At 34.8% G+C, this 18,903-nt stretch overlaps 1 pseudogene across 1 annotated transcript; it reads left to right on the top strand.

Moving 5' to 3' along the window:
• Positions 1-3,439: 3,439 nt before the first annotated feature.
• LOC308414868 (5-azacytidine-induced protein 2-like) lies at positions 3,440-4,157 on the top strand (annotated as a pseudogene). Its single transcript has one exon. The product of its transcript is annotated as a 5-azacytidine-induced protein 2-like (transcript).
• Positions 4,158-18,903: the final 14,746 nt, after the last annotated feature.

The raw sequence follows: 18,903 nt of genomic DNA, 5'->3' as shown, positions 1-18,903 counted from the left end.
TGTACAATTTAAAATTAACCAAAATAAGTAGAGGTTATATGTTATAAAGTGGTAATTAAGGGCCTGGAGAAATGACTTCAAGACTCAGTTTTGTTTAGTCTAACAGAGGACTTGAGTTTAGTTCTTGGTACTTCTATCAGGCAATTCATAAAGGTATGTAACTCTATCTCTGGGGAATCTGACATCATCTTCTTTCTTCCACAAGCACCTCCAGATAGATGGCATACATGCATATAAACATGCATGCATATTAAAAACGTATGAAGCCAGTGAATAAGAAGAACACTTCTCCATTGCTGGTGGAATTATAAACTGGTACACTACTCTAGAAATCAATCTGCCAGATATAGTACCATCTGAGGATCCAGCTATACCACTCATGAGCATATACCCAAAAGATACACCACCATACCAGAAGAACACAAAGCTCTACTATGTTCATAGCAGCCTCATTTATAATAGCCAGAAGCTGCAAACAATTTAGATGTCTTTCAGCCAAGAATGATACAGAAAATATGGTTCATTTACAAAATGGAATACTATTTAACTATTAAAAACAAGGACATCATGAAGTTTACGGGCACACCAATGGAACTAGAAAATATTATCTTGAGTGACATAACCCAAAAATTACAGAATACTTAGGATACACCTCACAGACTGTAAGAAATTTAACAAGCAGGAAGGCCTAAGTGAAGATGCTTCAATCCCACTTAGAAGGGGGAAGAAAATAATCATGGAAGGGAAGGAGAGGGAAGAATCTGGATGGGAGAGAGAAGTGGGAGGAGAAAAGGGGAACATGACCACGTATGGGGGAGTGGGGACAGGAGAAAATCCCAGAGTGTCAGGAGAATTTGTGTAAATATGTAGCCTCTGGGCGTGGGAGGTGGGGGATCCTATTGAAAGTACCAGAGACCTCAGGAATGAATGAAGATGTCCTTAGTCAAAATGCCCAATAGTGTGAAGACAGAACTCAGAGTCTATCTCCAATAGTTAGGGCATGGAGTAGAAGAATGGGTTGACCAATTCACTATCAAAATTTCTGACCCAGAATTGTTCCTGTCTAAAAGAACTACATGGACAAATATAGAGAAGAGACTGAGAAAAAGGTGGTCCAGTGACTTGGGACCCATCTCATGGGGGTTGTGGGGGAGGCACCAAGGCCTGACACTATTACTGATGTTATGGTGTGCTTACCAAAAGGAGCCTAGCATGGCTGTCCTCTCACAGACCCTAGGAGCAGCTGACTGAGACAGGTGCAGATATATATAGCCAATCATTGGACTAAAGTCGGGACACTTATTGTTGAATTTGGGGAAGGATTGAAGATTCTGTGAGGAGGGCAACCCCATAGGAAGACCAGCAGTCTCAACGAACTCAGTAGGCTGAGAGCTCCCAGAGACTGAGTCACTAACGGAGCAGCATTCACAAGCTGGACCAAGGCCCTTGGCACATATAAAACTCAGGATTGCCAGGTATGGTCTCAGTGGGAGAAGATGGGGAATAAAAGAAATACTCCTCCATTGCTGGTGGGATTGTAAACTAGTCCTTTAGAGATTTGAGGCACCAGAAAAGAGGGGGGACCTCTTGATTGTTGTAATGAGAAGCACCCTCCTGGATGCAAGGGGAGGAGGATCTGTGAGAATAGGGACCTGGACTGGGCAGCAATAGCTTGAATGTAAAGAAATAAAATGATTTTTTAAAAGTGATATTAAAAATATTTGGTTAAAATTGATTGAGAAAGGGTTCCATTCCTCCATTTCTCTTGGGATTGCAGACTGTTACAACCACTCTGGAAATTAACTGGAGGTTTCTCAGAAAATTGAAAATAGATCTACCTGAAGACCCAGCTATACCTCTATTAGGGAATATTCCCAAAATATGCCCTACTATGCCACAGGGGAAATAGGTGTTCCATTATGTTCATATAGGCCTTATTTGTGATAGAAGCTGCAAACAACTCAGATGTCCCTCAGTCAAAGAATGAATATAGAAAATGTGGTTCATATACACAATGGAACAATAGCAAGATAACAAAAATGAGGATATCATCAGTTTTACAGTGGATGTATAAAATATCATCCTGAGTGAGGAAACTCAGACCCAAAAGGTGGTGCATGGCATATACTCATTAATAAGTGGATATTAGTCAGAAAAGTACAGAATACCCAGGATAAAATACACAGAATTCAAAAAGGTTAACAAGCTAAATGGCCCAAGTGACAAAGCCTCAATATCACTTGGGAGAGAGAAAAAAGAAACCACACCAACCAGGCAGCATACAGCACCTGATATGAGGCTCAACATATATACAGCAGAGGACTTTCTGGTCTAGCCTCAGTGAGAGAAGATGTGCTGGATCCTAGAGAGATATGAGGCCTTAGAAAGCAGGGAGGTCTGGTGTAGTGGGGGTGGGGGGCATCATCTTGAGACAGGAAAGGAGGTATGGGATGAGGAACAGTCAGAGGGCAGACAAGGTGGGATAATGACTGGGCTATAATAAAAGACTAAAGAATAATAGTGAAAAGTAGAGAAAGTATTCCCCTGTACATAGTAATTACTGGTTTCAAACTCTTAATCCTTCTTCCTCAGCCTATTGCATGTAAAGCTGTCCTATATTTACTAGCATTCTTGTTTAAATTCTTTTTAAAAATTAGTTATTTTTGGATAGTTGGAAGTTACTTAGAGGGAAGAAAATATTTTCTTTTTTGATTCATTATAGTATACATTAGGGTAAATTCAAGTTGCTTTAAACTATTTTTTAATGCCCATGAATGTTTTGTCTGTATGTATGTATGGTGTGCACACAGTCCATGAGATGATGTTAGGCTCACCCTGAAATGGAGTTACAGATTTTTTTTTAAACTACAATATGTATTCTTACAAACAAACCCAATTCATCTGCTAGAAAAGTCATACTTTTATCTGCTGAGTCATCTCCCCAGAGCTGTTTTAAACTTTAAAAAACACAAAATTACAAACCTGATTGAGTTTATTAAGTTGTTAGCCAGTAGTATTTTCCAACAAAAACTCGAGTTGAGAAGTTTCAAAGAGAAAATAAATTGATGGTTCTCATTTTTTTTTTTTTTAACCAAACCAAATCACAAGGAAAGTCAAAAAGATTGATGAGAGCTAATGACATAACTTTATAGTTAGTACATTACTTTTAATGGATGAAAAGACAGTAGAACTTAAGAGTAGAATCATTGCTGCCAGATGCTAGGTAAAGAATTCAGGTAGAAGGTATAGAGAAAGAGCAATGACTGGACACTAAAGGAAGGAAATAACGCCATTTTGGTATGCTGCTGAAAGTAGTATGTTAATATCCTGAAATAATATGCTATATATTATAAAAAGCTGAATAAAAGATTTTTGAGGGCTTGGTGACCGCTCTATGTAGCCAGGGTTCAGGTCCTGTTTTCTGGCTGGATTGCAAGCTGCCATGGACACACTAGTAGAAGATGACATCTGCATTCTGAATCATGAAAAGGCCCACCCAAGAGAGACAGTAACCCCGCTCTCAGCCTATCCTGGAGATGAGTCTTTTGATTCACATTTTGCCCTGGTCACTGCTTATGAAGACATCAAGAAGAGACTTAAGGATTCAGAGAAAGAAAACTCCTTCTTAAAGAAAAGAATAAGGGCTTTGGAAGAAAAGCTTGTTGGAGCTTGAGTAGAAGAAGAAATGAGTCCTGTGGAACGAGACCAAGTGAATAAGGCTTATCATGCATATCAAGATGTTTGCATTGATAGAGACAATCTGAAGAACAAATTGGAAAAAAATAAATAAAGACAACTCTGAATCTTTGAAAGTGTTGAATGAGCAGCTACAGTCTAAAGAAGTATAACTTCTGCAGCTAAGAACAGAGGTGGAGACTCAGCAGGTGATGAGGAATTTAAATCCACCCTCATCCAACTGGGAGGTGGAGAAGCTAAGCTGCGACTTGAAGATCCATGGTTTGGAACAAGAGCTGGAACTACTGAGGAAAGAGTGTAGTGACCTCAGAACAGAGCTTCAGAAAGCCAGACAGACGGGTCCATCTCAGGAAGACACTCTACAGGACAGAGATGTCATCAGGCCGAGCTTGTCGAGAGAAGATCATGTTCCACACCAGGGCCTTCACCACAGGTCTCCTGCATGCGTTCTACCTTTCTAATGTGGTTTAATGCACTCTGTAATCCTTGCTCACTGTATATTTATAAAAAAAAACGATTTAACAGTTACTGCTGACAGCCTTAACCTAACTTTCTATGCTAGCCTGCCAAATGTCTGATGTGTCTGAAGACAGCTACAGTAAACTCATATACATATAATAATTTAAAAAAAAAAGTGGACAAGTACCACCACGATGTAAAAGAAAACTTGTAGAGTGGAGCTGACTCCTGAACCTGTGTCTGCATGAGCAAAATGAATTTTCCATTGTCCTATTTAGTCACTGTTGCTGTGATGAAACACCATAACCATAACAACTCCAGGAGGAACCAGTTCATTCAGCATACTCTTCCACATCACTGTTCAGCATCAAAGGTGAGGGCAGGAACTCAAACATGGCAGAATCTTGAAGGCAGGAGCTGATGCAGAGGTCATGGAGGAATGTTACTTACTGGCTTGCTTCCCCTGGCTTGCTCAACCTGCTTTCTTATAGAACCCAGGACCACCAGCCCAGGGATGGCTTTACCCATAATTGGTGGGCCCTACCCAATCAACCCCTAATTAAGAAAATGTTCTACAGGTTTTCCTATAGCCCAGTCTTATAAAGGCATTTTCTCAATAGCTGCTCCTTCCTTTCCAATGATTCTAGCCTGTGTCAAATTGACACAAAACCAGCCAGCACAGCCATTTTGCCAGGCTGATGCAGAAAATGGGTGAAGTGCCTAGAACATAGTGAATGTTTAACCATAATTATTCTTATGTTTTCATACTTTATAATTGTTTTTCAGGGCTCACAATTTGATTAATGTAAATTTTAGTACTCAAACTTTTATATATACTGTTTAGAGGCAACCATATACATGACATTTTTTAGATCATTTACAGTAAGTTAAGGTTTATAATTGCATTTAAGAAAGTAGGGTAAAATGCATGCAGTCCACATAGTCTCAAAAACACTGGATGCACCTAGTACTCACAGGAGTTGGAGCCCTGCTAAGAATTGGAGAAATAACTTACCTTTTCGTTTCTTTTTTTTTTTTTTTTTAATGGATTAAATACGTATTCACATGCAGAGAATAACCGATCATTTTTACACACTTTAAAGACTATAACACTTTGATGTTAAGGTAACAGCAACCAAAATTGTTTTGTTATCCCTAAAGGAAGAGTTGTAATTAGTAATAATCTTAGATGCCAGGGTGGCAATGTGGACATGTGCACAGAGCCTGTGTGGTGGACAGAAGGCAGCTTAGTGGAGTCACTTCTCTAAATCAGTTCCAGGAGTTAAAACTCAGGTCACTTGCCAGTCTAGAAGGTGTTGAAAAACATCTTTCTGTGCATGTTTGAGCCTGCAGAGTTGATGGGATGGGGATGCAGAAGCCCAGGGACGCCAGAGGAGGGCGTTAGATCCCTAGAAGTGGAGTTACAGCAGTTGGATGCTAGGCACTGAATCCTCGTCCTCTGCCTGAGTAGTGAGCAGTCGGAGCTACGGAGCCATTTATCCACCCAATCGTAGCTGTGTTTCTAACCTGTGGTTTTAGTGCAGGTGACGCTAAGCAGAAGACAAGAGGTCATCATTTTATCTTACCTAATTTTTAAGCAGTCTTCATCAAATTGAACTTTTAAAATGTATAGTGCTACCTTTATCATCATACTCTATTCTCACTATTGAGTGACTACATTCAGGTACTTGAGGTTTCAGTACCCAAGTATTACCTGTAAGTCAGGGACAGGTTCACCATTTTATAACAATAATAAACTATTTCCAAACTATATGATTCATGCCTGTGTGCCTGAGGTAGCCTGTGTACAACACTTCCACCTGCTGCTTTATGATGGGTGACACTTTGACAAACATTGAATGCCCAGAATTATACCATGAAACTGGACCTCACTATCAAGTAGTCATTGTAAAAAGCTTAGTGTTTACTGGCTCTGAAGTAGAGCAGCTGAAATACACCAAAGGCTAAAGAAAGGTATTTAAAATACTAGATTTTTATCCAAAGCAAAATAGTTTGCTGTACTGTTGATAACAATTATACCTCTATCAAGAGGTAAAATTTTACCTCACATAATTTGACCTGTTAGTTTTTAAATGTCTATTGCTTCTATAATTATGTACCAGACTCAGTTTTCAAGGTTATCCATTTGAAGTTTAAGTTCTGTTTATGAGATAGACAAAACCTAGTCTTCTTTTCACACCACGTAACATTCTCTGATAGTGCTTGTATTGACTATATCAAGTGTTACTGTACAGTAAGACAAGAATGCATGCAGAAGATTCCAGCTCATTTAGTTGAAAATTAAGAACCTAAAGAGAAATTATGAGCCTTGAGGATATAATGAAAAATAAAAGCTTGTAAAATTAAAAAAAATTGAAAGTGTTCACTATGAACAAGTAAAATGCTCATGGAGATAGTTATGTTATACTGATACAGACATCATCAATATTATGTTTAGAGAATATACATGGTACCCCATTAATATGAATATGTTTACTTTTTCTGTGTCAGTTAAATTATTATAATAAAAATAAAATATTAGAGTAGTAGAAATTTATATATGTTTGTCGAATACTTGTCTAGTATGCTTAACTCTTGGTTCAGCCCCTGAGAACGAATAAATAATATAATAAAAATGATTTTCAGATGTTTCACTTATAATTTTAGTGAGAGTAAGTCTACTTGAAACTTGTAGTGAAAGTGTGTAGATGAAAATAGGAGGGAAATAAGAGAGGTTAAAATAATCACAATATATTATATACATACATGAAATTGTCAAAGAAGAAATTTAATAAAAAACTCACAAGTACACTACACAGATTTATTTTGGTTATGGTTACTATTGCTGTGATGAAACACCATGACCAAAAAGCAAGTTATGGAGAAAGGTGTTTATTTGGCTTAAACTTCTACATTCTGTTGATCAGTAAGGAAAGTAAGGACAGGATCCCAAACATGGCATAAACCTGAAAGCAGCCATTGATAGAGGGTTACTGCCAACTGGCTTGCTCCTCCTGGCTAGCTCAGTCCTCTTTCTTATAGAACACAAGACTATTAGCCTAGAAATAATATCACCTACAATGGGCTGGGTCCTCCAAAATTGATCACTAATTAATAAAACACCTTAAGGCCAGATCTTACAGAGACTTTTTTTGAGTCTCCCTGTTCTCAGTTAGCTCTAGAGTAGGAGTCAAGTTGACATAATACTAGCCAGTATAAGATTCATTTTTCATATTCACAAGACACACATTTATAAAATTGTAATTGGCAACAGTTTTAGGATTTCTATTGCTTAAATAAAACACACCATGAATGACCAAAAGCAACTTGGAACAGAATGTATTTGCCCTACACTTGGAGGCAGAAAATCAACGAAAGAACCTGAAGCAATGCTACTTGCAGGCTTGTTTACCTCCTAGCTTGCTGAGACTGCTTTTGTACACAACATAGAACCACTTGCTCAGAATTGGCATTGGTAACAGGTAGCTGAGCACACTAATATCAATCATTAATTTTTAAAATTCCCCACAGCCTTTCTCACTGGCCAATTTCATGGGGTCATATTCCTTTTTTTTTCTTTTTTTAAATTAATTGAACAACTTTATTTTTAAAAAAACAAAGATAAATGTACAGATTTTAAAAGCATTTTTACATAAAAGTATAAGAACACATTTGTGTCAGTACTTGATTTTTTTAGAGGTTTGATCATATACATTAAAATCTTACTAGTTACAATGAGCATAAAGTACATGTAAAACAAGATGTAACCTGGAAATAATCAAAGTTTTCTTGGTGTGAAAAGATTAAGCATAATGATTTTTCATTTTTTTGGCCTTTGTTTTTTCTTGAACTTCATATAGTCTGTGAATTGTTTCTGGGGTGTTCAGAGCATTCTGGTGTTAGTATCCAATTATGGGGTCATATTTTTAATTGAAGTTCCCTCTTTCAAGACAACTCTATTTTTACCAACTTGCCAAAATCTAACCAGGGAATTAAACTATTACAAATAAAACAAAACATTTCTATACATTGCTAGTAAACCATGATGTAATTTTAATGAAGGAAAATATGCTTTGCTAGAAATGATCAAACTGAATAAAATACAAATTGGTATAATATTTATCAAAGCAATGTAATAATAAGCAATCAAAGCCAAACTAAGTGATGTCAAGAGGAAATTGATTAACTCAGGCTACATCTATACAGAGGAATGCTATGGATTTATAAGAAAAATGTGGTTTTTATGTGCCAATAAAAAGTGTTTCCAATAACACTTTTAAAAAGGCAAAGCATCATATTATATATGTCATCCTTTTTTCTAAAAAGATAAAGTTAATTGTACTGAATATTTTTGAAATTACATGTTTTAGATAAAATGTATAATATAAATTTTCATCAATATATTGTTGAGTGTAATAAATAGGCAAGGGAATTTAACAAAAATGTATCTATTGTGTTTTGAATGATCTACATATATTCATAAAGATAATGCTAGGAAGTATGACATTATGTCCCTAGCTTCCATGTTTGCAATATTATTTAAGTAATAATTTAAATTTACCTGTTCTTTTTTTGTTATATAGTTATCTATTCAGTAACAAAGGGGAAGGGTTGGATGAATTTGGAACAAAACCATTAGATATTTTTCAAATATAATTTGAATAATACATTTGCATAATTCTGTTTTTATGTATGGATATCTATTGCTTACTTTCCCTACTATTGAAAGCTATGGAAAACTACTTGGAAAATTATTGTAAACAATTTTTTAAGTGTAGAAATTATTTAATTTTCTGCTATGAAGAACAACAACAAAACAACAAAAACACTGTAGGTACTTAAGCAGTAATTTCAATGTAATTTAGTAGGCTGATCATTTACTAACTGTACTGGAACATATTAAATTCATAAGGCAAAAGAAGAGTAAATTAAATGGCATCTTCTTATGTAGGTCATAGCTGTCCTGAAACTCCTTACATAGGTCAGACTGTATTCTAATTCAGAGATGTACCTGCCTCTGTTTATATTATTGAAGTGCACCACCCAACACAGAAAGAACACAAGCTAATAAAGATCTAACTTGTCATCTCTTTAAACACAAAAGATGGGTTTTCATTTCTACAGTAATAATCCTCAAAATAACAAAATCATATTTACATTTATTGACAACTTGATAGACATCTGATTTTAATTAAATGTAGTCAAGCTACATTCTTCTTTTAGGTATATTTTAAGGTCTGTCCACATATATTTTAAATTCCATTGAAATAAAATGGGTCTGAATAGACAGATCAGTTAAGATTTATAACTACTCTTGTATAGGACCAGAGTTTGGTTTTCAGCACCAGGATGGGGATTCACAACAACTTGTAACTGCATTTACTGGAACCTCATAGCTTTACATATCATGACAGGCACCAGCAGGAACATGGCACACAAACCAACACTCACAAGCAAGCATATTCACATAAAAATAATATAAATAAATATTATAAATAAGTAAATAGAATAAAAGGTAAACAAATAGAATTCCTTGAATGACTTTACTCTAATCATGTTATCCTGATTTTTGAGAAAAATTAACATTAACTTCATCAATTTAACATGTAGTTCTAAGTAACTATTAAGGGAAAGAAAATAGTAATACATTGCATGTTTCATACTTAATAGTGCATTCTGATCCACACTTGCAATGATATATTTATAAATTGATTTTTAGTAGCAGCTTTAAATAAAATGAGTTGGAGCACTTGTTAATTGCTAAACAAAAGTGTCTGTCTTCAAGGGTGAATTCCAGGTGTCAAGTCACAATCCTGAGCTCAATATTCTGCAGCTTGGTGAGATTTATTCCCAATAATAGATAAATTGGTAATATGGAGGAAAGCACAATCAAGTACTAATCTCATTTCCAAAGAACATGCAGTCTAAGGTATGCATTATCCTTCAAAAATACATCAAAAGCTATTTAAGTTTTATGATAGAGGCTCAGATCAGAAACTCCCTTGAGAGTTAACCTTAGCTAGAATTGGAAAATTGTTTTACTCTAAGGACAGACTCATCTGTAATAATTAGAATGTGATACACAGGGACATTTAAAGTAGAATTGTACCAAATTTATATTTAACTATTTTTCAAAATTTATATTTTTATAAGGGGCTAGATTATTCTAACAGGTGTATGATCACAAAATTCATGGATAAAGTACACATATTGATTGCATTTTGAAGGGCAACTGAAGACAGAGAATCATGTTAAATTTAGAGTGGAATAGATTCTAATTTAAAGCTATTATAAAATTACTACATCACATTTGAAGTCAAAATATAAATATTTTCAAAGAAATAATAAGCAACGAACTAAAAACCAGAAACCTCTTGTTAATATTTAACATGTAAATATATTTATGAAATGGTTATATGTAAATAAATAAAAGTCAGAAACTATGTTTTTTAACTATGTTCATAGCAGCCTTATTTTTTTTCTTTCAACTTTATTTTAAAAAAGAGAGATACATGTACAGATTTTTAAATGCATTTTGGCATAATACTATATGAATATATTTTTGTCAGTACTTAATTCTTTTAGAGTTTTATAGTATGCATTGGAATCTACTAGTTACCATAAGCATAAAGTACATTTAAAACAGAATGTAACATGGAAACAGTCAGATTTCTTGTTGTGTATAGATTAAACATAATGATTTTTGAATAACAAAAATTGCCACAAGGCTATATTTTTAGCTCTTGGTTTATTAATGGTTTAAGGTCCAGGTGAATCACACTCTGAGAGGGTGCTATACATTTATTTTTGTCCTGAGAAGGACTGAGGCTTTCACTTATTGGCCTTTGTTTTTCTTTAGCTTCATATGGCCTGTGAGTTGTTTCTGGGGTGTTCAGAGCTTTCTGGGGTTAGTATCCAGTTATCAGTGACTGCATATTATGTCTGTTCTTTTGTGACTGGGTTACCACACTCAGGATGATATTCTCTAGATGCATCCATTTTCTTAAGAATTTCATAAAGTTATTGTTTCTGATAGCTGAGTAGTACTCCATTGTCTAAGTATACCACAATTTTTGTATCCTTTCGTCTACTGAAGGACATCTGGGTTCTTTCCAGCCTCTGGCTATTATAAATAGGGTTGCTATGAACATGGTGGTGCCTGTGTCCTTATTGTATGTTGAAGCATCTCTGGGGTATATGCTCTGAAGTGGAATAACTGGGTCTTCAGGTAGGACTATGTCCAATTTTCTGAAGAACCTTCAGATTGATTTCCAGAGTGGTTGTAACAGTTTACAACCCCACCAACAGTGAAGGTCTGTTCCGCTTTCTCCACATTCTCGCCAACATCTGCTGTTATCTGAATTTTTGATCTTAGCCATTCTGACTGGAGTGAGGAGGAATCACAGGGTTGTTTTGATTTGCCTTTCCCTGATGGCTATTGATGTTGAGCACTTTCTTAGATGCTTCTCAGCCATTAGATATTCCTCAATTGAGAATTTTTTTTTGTTTAGCTCTGTACCCTACTTTTAATAAGATTTTTTGATTCTCTGGTCTCTAACTTCTTGAGTTCTTTGTATATATTGGATATTAGCCAGAAACTAGGCTAACAATAAAATGTTTGAAATATAATGTCTTATTCAGTGTGTCCATCTATCTTTAAAAATAACAAACAGAATTAAATCACATTATATTATTATTGTTTATATATTAATATATATTAATATTTTTGGATTATGTATCTTATATTTACATTCTTTGCCCACAAACCCTCTTCAAAATGACACCGGATTGATATTATATTCTAATGAAGACAACGACCAGCATCTATAATTAATTTTTCTATGTCCTATGGGGAATCCAATTGTTCTGCCTGCCCCCACAGGACTATTTTTTAGAAATGTCAAAATATTCATTTTCTTGTATTCTCATAACCTTACTCCTAATGGAGATTTGGAAGACATTTTTTAAAATTCTTTCTTCAGACTAATTCATAGGCCTATAATTAGTCCAATGGGTATGTAGTCTCTTTACATGACACTAGCTAACATGCATTACATATCTAGTATGTGCCAGTCATGATATATGCATTATTTCACATATTTTAAGCACAAATAAATGAGCCCAGTGATGGTGCTGCATTCTTTTTGTTTCTTGCACTCTGGAGGTAGAGGCTGAACAGGTCAGTCTCTCTAAGTTTGAGGCCAGCTTGGTCCACAAAGTAAGTTGCAGAATGTCAAGTTTTATACAGAGATCCTCTGTCTAAAACAATAGTGATAATAATAACAATAGGTAAGTAAATAAGAACACATCAATGTAGCTACAATATTTTATAAGACTTTCATTTTTTTCAGTTTTGTATACAAACATAAAGACATTTCATGTGAGCAGGTGAGAGCGTTCAGTGAAGTAAAGTGACTACTGCCCAGTCTGATCACATGAGTTTAATCCTGTTGTTCCATGTGCTGAAAGGAGAGACTGACAGAGTCTTAAAAATTGTCCTGTGACATTTTTATGCCTGTTTATACCCCCTAATGTTCATGTCCATTAGTAAATTCTCTATTATGTCATTTTTTTTCAGGATTTAGAAGAGTGAGACTAGGTTTATTTCTCACCATGTCCTAAATTCTCACTCTGAACAAAAATAAGTTACACATTAATCAAAGACCATAATATAAAATCTGAAACTTAAATTTTAGAAAAAAGTTTAAATTTATACACATAAGCAAGACATGAATAACCTCAAGAAATAAATAGAACTGACAAGTATAAAAAAAAAAAACTATGCTAACAGCAAAGGAAAAAGAAGAGAAAGCCTACGAAGTCAGAGAAAACCTTTGCTATCTATGTTTTTGACATAGGAATACTTTAAAAATTTATTAAAACTTCAAAAGAATCCCAATCTAACCATCCAATCAATGAACAGAAGTTTCTCAAACATAAAATACAAGTATTTAAATAACATATGAACTATATTAAATATTTTAGACAGTAAAAAATAAAAATTAAAACCACATTGAAATTTCATCCCATTCAAATTAGACTGGTTATCCTAAAGAAAATGAATAGCAACAAGTCTTGTGACAATGAAGAGAAAGATAATTCATGAACACTACTGATATGAAGATGAATTATACCATCCATTGTGAAAAATAAATATAGTGGCCTCCCATAAAAAAAAATCTAAAAGTAGAAGTACTATATGAAATCCAATAATACTTCTGGGTATATACCAGAAATAATCTAAGCCAATATTCAAGATATGCAACCAGTTGTAAGTTTGACAAACAGAGAAATAGATATATAAATTGTGGTATGTGTATATAATGGAGAATTATGTACTCATGTAAAAGTAACTTTTATTTGCCAGAGGTAATTATAGTCTCAAAGGCTTGCAGCAAAATAAAATCACTGTTTCTAGCTCTTTCTGAACGCTGACTGGCTGGCTCCACTCAGCTGTTCTGATCCAAATTCCTCTTCAACCTGATTGATTGAAATTTTTATCTATCAGCTTTTGACTGAATTTTTCTACTCATAAAAACTGCCTCTGAACTCCAGGATCTGAAATTCACTGACAGCATGAATTGAATAAAACTCAGTGAAACTGCATGGACTCGAATTAACTGAGTTATACTCAGCTGAACCTTTTGCACTGAACTGAACTCAACCGAACTTCATTGCATTGTCTGAACTCAAGAAACTACCCTCACTTAACTGTGCACCACTTAGATATCATTGTTAAGGATTAAAGGCATGCACTAAAAGTGACTCTTTATTCTAGACAGATGGATTAAAGGTGTGTATTAAGGGTATGCCTATATTCCAACCTGATCACACACCCTTGCCAGAGCAGCCATGTTACTGAATTAAAATTCCAGCAACTCAATTAAGACAAATGAAATCATGTAATTTTCAGTGATGTATACTCACATTATGTATGCTTCTCTTATTTGTAGATCCTAGACTTTAAATAAATAAATGTAATAGTAAATAAATCATATAAGTATATGACTTTATATGTATATGATATTTATATGATCTAATACATATATATTAAATGTGTATATTATAATGCATTTGTGGCAAAAGAAAGGCTGGAGAACTTGGGAGAAAAAACAGAAGAGAAAGAAAAGGAAGGGCATAGATACATAATACACAATACATGATATACATAAAATAAATTATCTTTATGGAATCTAGCACTGTTCACAGTGAACATATGCCAATGGAAATTTGAAAACAAATTGCAGTATAATTCAAACCTTATGTTCATTTTTCACATTTACTACTTTACATTTTAACTTGCCTATTATCTCCCATCAGCGTATTTGTAGGTAATTTATTTTCTTTTACGCATATAAGTGTTTTTGCCTGTATGCCTGTAATTACATTACTTACGTGCCTGTTGCTCACAGAGGCCAGAAGAGTTCTCCTGGAATGGATGTAACAGATGGTAGCAAGTCACCATGTAGATGCTTGGAACCAACCTCCATCCACTTCAAAAGCAAATGCTCCTAACTGCTGAGCTCAAAAACCAGTATATATGTTGTGTTTCCCAAACTATTTTATTCATGGTATTTTAAAATACTACCTGGTATTTAGTAAACATTTATTAAACTTTGTTGTATAAAGATTTTAAATATGAAGAATTTTTCTACTTATGTTTAAAAGGTAAAATAATTTTTTGAAATACATATTGAAAATGATACTTTGTAAAATGACAACTAAAATCTAACCATAGATTAATGTGTTTCTTAACCTTCATAAAAATACTATTTGTATTATATAGTAGTTAACAGAGACCTACAACTGCTATCGATGTAGGGAAAAAGAGATTGTGGAATTTTCAGCCCTAAATGAGACATCTATGCAACACTTCTTTTTCCAAGTCTCTGGAGTCACTGCAGAAGAGGACAAGAAAAACTATAGAAGGCAGAACATGACTATAAGAAAATGGTATTTCCTGCACATAGCATCTACAAATGTGACCTCATATGTAGGTCTTGTTTAGGTGAGCATATTGTGAAATTTCATGGTATAGCTTCCTTTTCATATATAGAGACACTATTTCACAGCAGATTCCCTCATTATCCAGTTCATTTTAAGGGATGCACGTTAAAATTTTAGAATTTTATTCATGGTGGTTTTTGTTTTATTTTTAATGAATAATAATAATTGTTGATACTGGATTATTTTAGACATAACTGGTAACCATCAGAATGTTGTTCTTTGGAAAAAAGTAAAGAGTTTGACACTGAAAGTAATAAAAACTTCATAAAAAAACCTAAATCAATGAAAAGAAGCCTTAAGTTCAGAGACTGGAATACATAATATTGCTTAAATACCCATGGCAATGTGTTCATTCAGCAGAACTCATTTTCAAATCCACATAGTTTTGTAAATAAAAAGAAAATGTAGTTCCTAAATATGCATGAAAGCACAGACACACAAATAGCCAAAGGTATTTAAAACCAAAACCAAACCCAAATTTGCATAAGGTTGTGTTCAAGTTATTTTGTAAAGCCATAATAACCAAAAGGTAAGGTACTTGTTATTTGGAATATGTACTGTACTATGGCAGTATCAAATTTTTTAGTACTCATAGTACAAAGTTTTGATTCCTATCTAAAGTTAATATAATATTTTACAGATGCTAAGAAATGTGTGCCTGAGATTAATATATAGTAAGAGCTATATTTTGTTTTTTTTTTCTGCTGTTGTAAATGACTACAAATTTAGTGACTTTGAACAACAAATCTATCTCACAAACAGATGGTAAAAACTTAAAATAAATATTCAATATCCTTAGTCATTCAGGAAATGAAATCCAAAACTATATCTTATATCAGTCAGAAAACCTAGGATAAATAAAGCAAATGAGAGGTCATTTTGGGGAGGATGTATGGTATATATATCCTAAGACTAGAGAGGCCATTGCCATAAACATGTATAAGCTAGGCTGTGTACCAGGGCTGAGATAAGAATTGAACACAAGTCCCCATGGCTATCCTTGAAGCAATCTCTAACCTCTTGCTGAGAATGAATCAGTTTTTTTTTTCAAAAGGAGGATCAGTGGGCAGGAGATGGCCAACATAATTAAACATAAAAGTACTTTATTGTTGTTGTTGTTGTTGTTGTTGTTATTTATTATTTTCTCCTAATGATTTTTCGGGGGCTATTTTTATTCTTTTTTTTTTTACAACTTTATTTAAAGAAGAGAGATACATGTACTGTCTTCATTCTTCCCTTCTATCCTTCCTTCCTTTCTTCCTTCCAGTTTTTCTTCCCTACTTTCCTCCCTCCCTCATTCATTCCTTCTTTCCTTTCTTCCTTCATTCCTGTCTTTTTTCCTGCTACAGGTCTTTTGGTTACATAGTATGGCTTCCAATTTTATGTTTTAATAGGCTTTCTCTGTATTCAAATATAAATGTTTCTGGATTTATATGTTTCTTTTGCTCCTTTTTTTCTGTTCATTTTTTTGGCCTGTTAAGTTATGTTTTATTTTTGTTTATTTTTGTTCTTTTAGACACCTTTTTGTTTTCTGACAAAACAGAAAAGGCTGTGAATTTGGATGGAGAAGTGAGATCTGTCTGAGGAGGAGAAAACACAATCAGAATTTATTGTATAAAAAAATTGACTGTTGATGTACCTAATTGAACACAGTATTGTCACCATGTGAGACAATATGGAGAAGATATGAAATTATTCCTTCTACAATGAGCTGCATTTTGCCCCATCAGAACATATTGTGTGGATCACTGCATTCCCATGAACCCCAAGGCCAACTGTGAAAAGACAACTTAGATCATGTTTTCATGTTTAGCATTCCAGTCACATGGGCTGTGCTTTCTCTGTATGCCTGTGGCATACCACTGGCATGATGATAAACTCTGGAGTTGGAGGCACTAACACTGTGCCCATCTATGAAGGTTACATTCTCCCTCCTGGCATCCTGCATCTGGCCCTGGATGTCTGGGACCTGACAAAATACCTCATGAGAATCCTAACTGCATGACTTTATCTTTACCATCGCAGCAGAGAGGAAAATCATGTGTAACTTCAAAGAGAAGTTGTGTTACCCTAACTTAGAGCAAGAGATGACCACTTCTGCTTCTTCTTCCTCCCTGGAGAAAAGCTGTGGTATGCCTGATGGTCATATCATCTCTATTGGTAATGAGCAGATTTACTGTCCTCAAGACCCATTTTCAGCCCTGTGTCAAGTGTATAGAATCCTGTGCATCCATGAATCTACGTTGAATACCATCCTGAAATGGGGCAATGACATCTGCCAACACTCCATACCATCACAGTGCTGTTCTTAACACTATCCTGTACCCAGTCAATGCTGATTGGATGCAGAAGGACATCACTGCTCTGGCTCCCAGCACCAAGAAGATCCCTCTTCCTGACTGCAAGTACTCTGTGTGAATTGATGGCTTCATTTTCTTGTCGCTGTCCATCTTCTAGAAGATGTAGATCAGCAAACAGGAGTTTGATTCTCGTCCTTCCATTGTGCATTACAAATGCTTCTAGACAGACTGCTACTGAACTGTGTTTTTACACACTTTCATTGACAAACTCTAACTTGTAAAGAAAATTAAAAAAAGAAAACAAAAACTGAGACAATGTTGACATGTTTTTATGTGTTTGGTTTTTTGTTTTGGTTTTGTTTATTTTGGTGCTTTTGACTCAGAATCTAAAAACTGGAAAGGTGATGGTGACAACAGTTGGCTGGAGCAATCATCCCCCAACATTTGACAATATGGTTGGGTATTTTGATTGTACATTTTTAAAAATAGTCATTCCAAGAATCCATCAAAAACATGGCTACAGGAAGTCCTCTACCCTCTCAAAAGCTTTCCAGACTCTAGAAATGTAGATGGCCAAGTTCACACCCTCACCACTTAAGTCCATGCTTAGAGGAGACAGCAATTATTTATTTATTTATTTATTTATTTTTATAATTAATGCATGTTATCCTCAAATCTTGAAGTTCCCACAGACTACCAGAGAACACTATGAGTCTAACTTGAATGCAAAGCAAGGAGTCTTTATTCAAGTTTTTTCTTGGATCCTCCAATTTCTCCAGGACAGTGCAAAGTATGGACGGTGCTAAACCGGTATAAGCCTTACCTATTTTTATCATGGTTGCAGGATTGCATGCATGCCCCACCAACTTGATGTAAGAAGGCCTTGGATTCCCTGAGAGTGGGCTAAGGTACTGAGATGATAAGGGCTTGCCTGCACACATGGTCTTGAAGCCATTAAACACATGCCATTCAAACAAAAAAAAAATCTATTTTCAGTGAGAAGAAAGAAAAAAGAAAAACAACTTTTCTTTTCCAGATACCATCATTCTTTCGTGCCTTCTATGGTCACATTTTTCTGACTCTGTGTTTTCATCTTTCATTGCTGCAAGCCTGTAATGATTATATCCAGATCAAACTTGATAACACATAGATATTCTTCTGTCAAGAACTTTAATGACATTTATAACAACCATTCTTCTATTAAGCTCTATATTTTTATTTTCCAGAAATAAATACAGTGATATTTTAGGGTTTGAAGTGGTGTTTCTTTAGTTCATAATACTCCAGGTTTGTGTGAAAATGAATTTTACAGTTACACATTTCAACTTCCATGTTGGATAACAGTGCATGAAATGCTTATGGGTGTTTAGCAGATATTCATCAGTTTCAGCTGACTTCTATGTTCCTTCACATGAATGAACAGTCTAATGAAAATGTCTCT

Source organism: Micromys minutus, assembly GCF_963924665.1.
Source record: "Micromys minutus genome assembly, chromosome: X".
NCBI classification, from domain to species: domain Eukaryota; kingdom Metazoa; phylum Chordata; class Mammalia; order Rodentia; family Muridae; genus Micromys; species Micromys minutus.
This window is presented reverse-complemented; position numbering and strand designations above follow the sequence as displayed.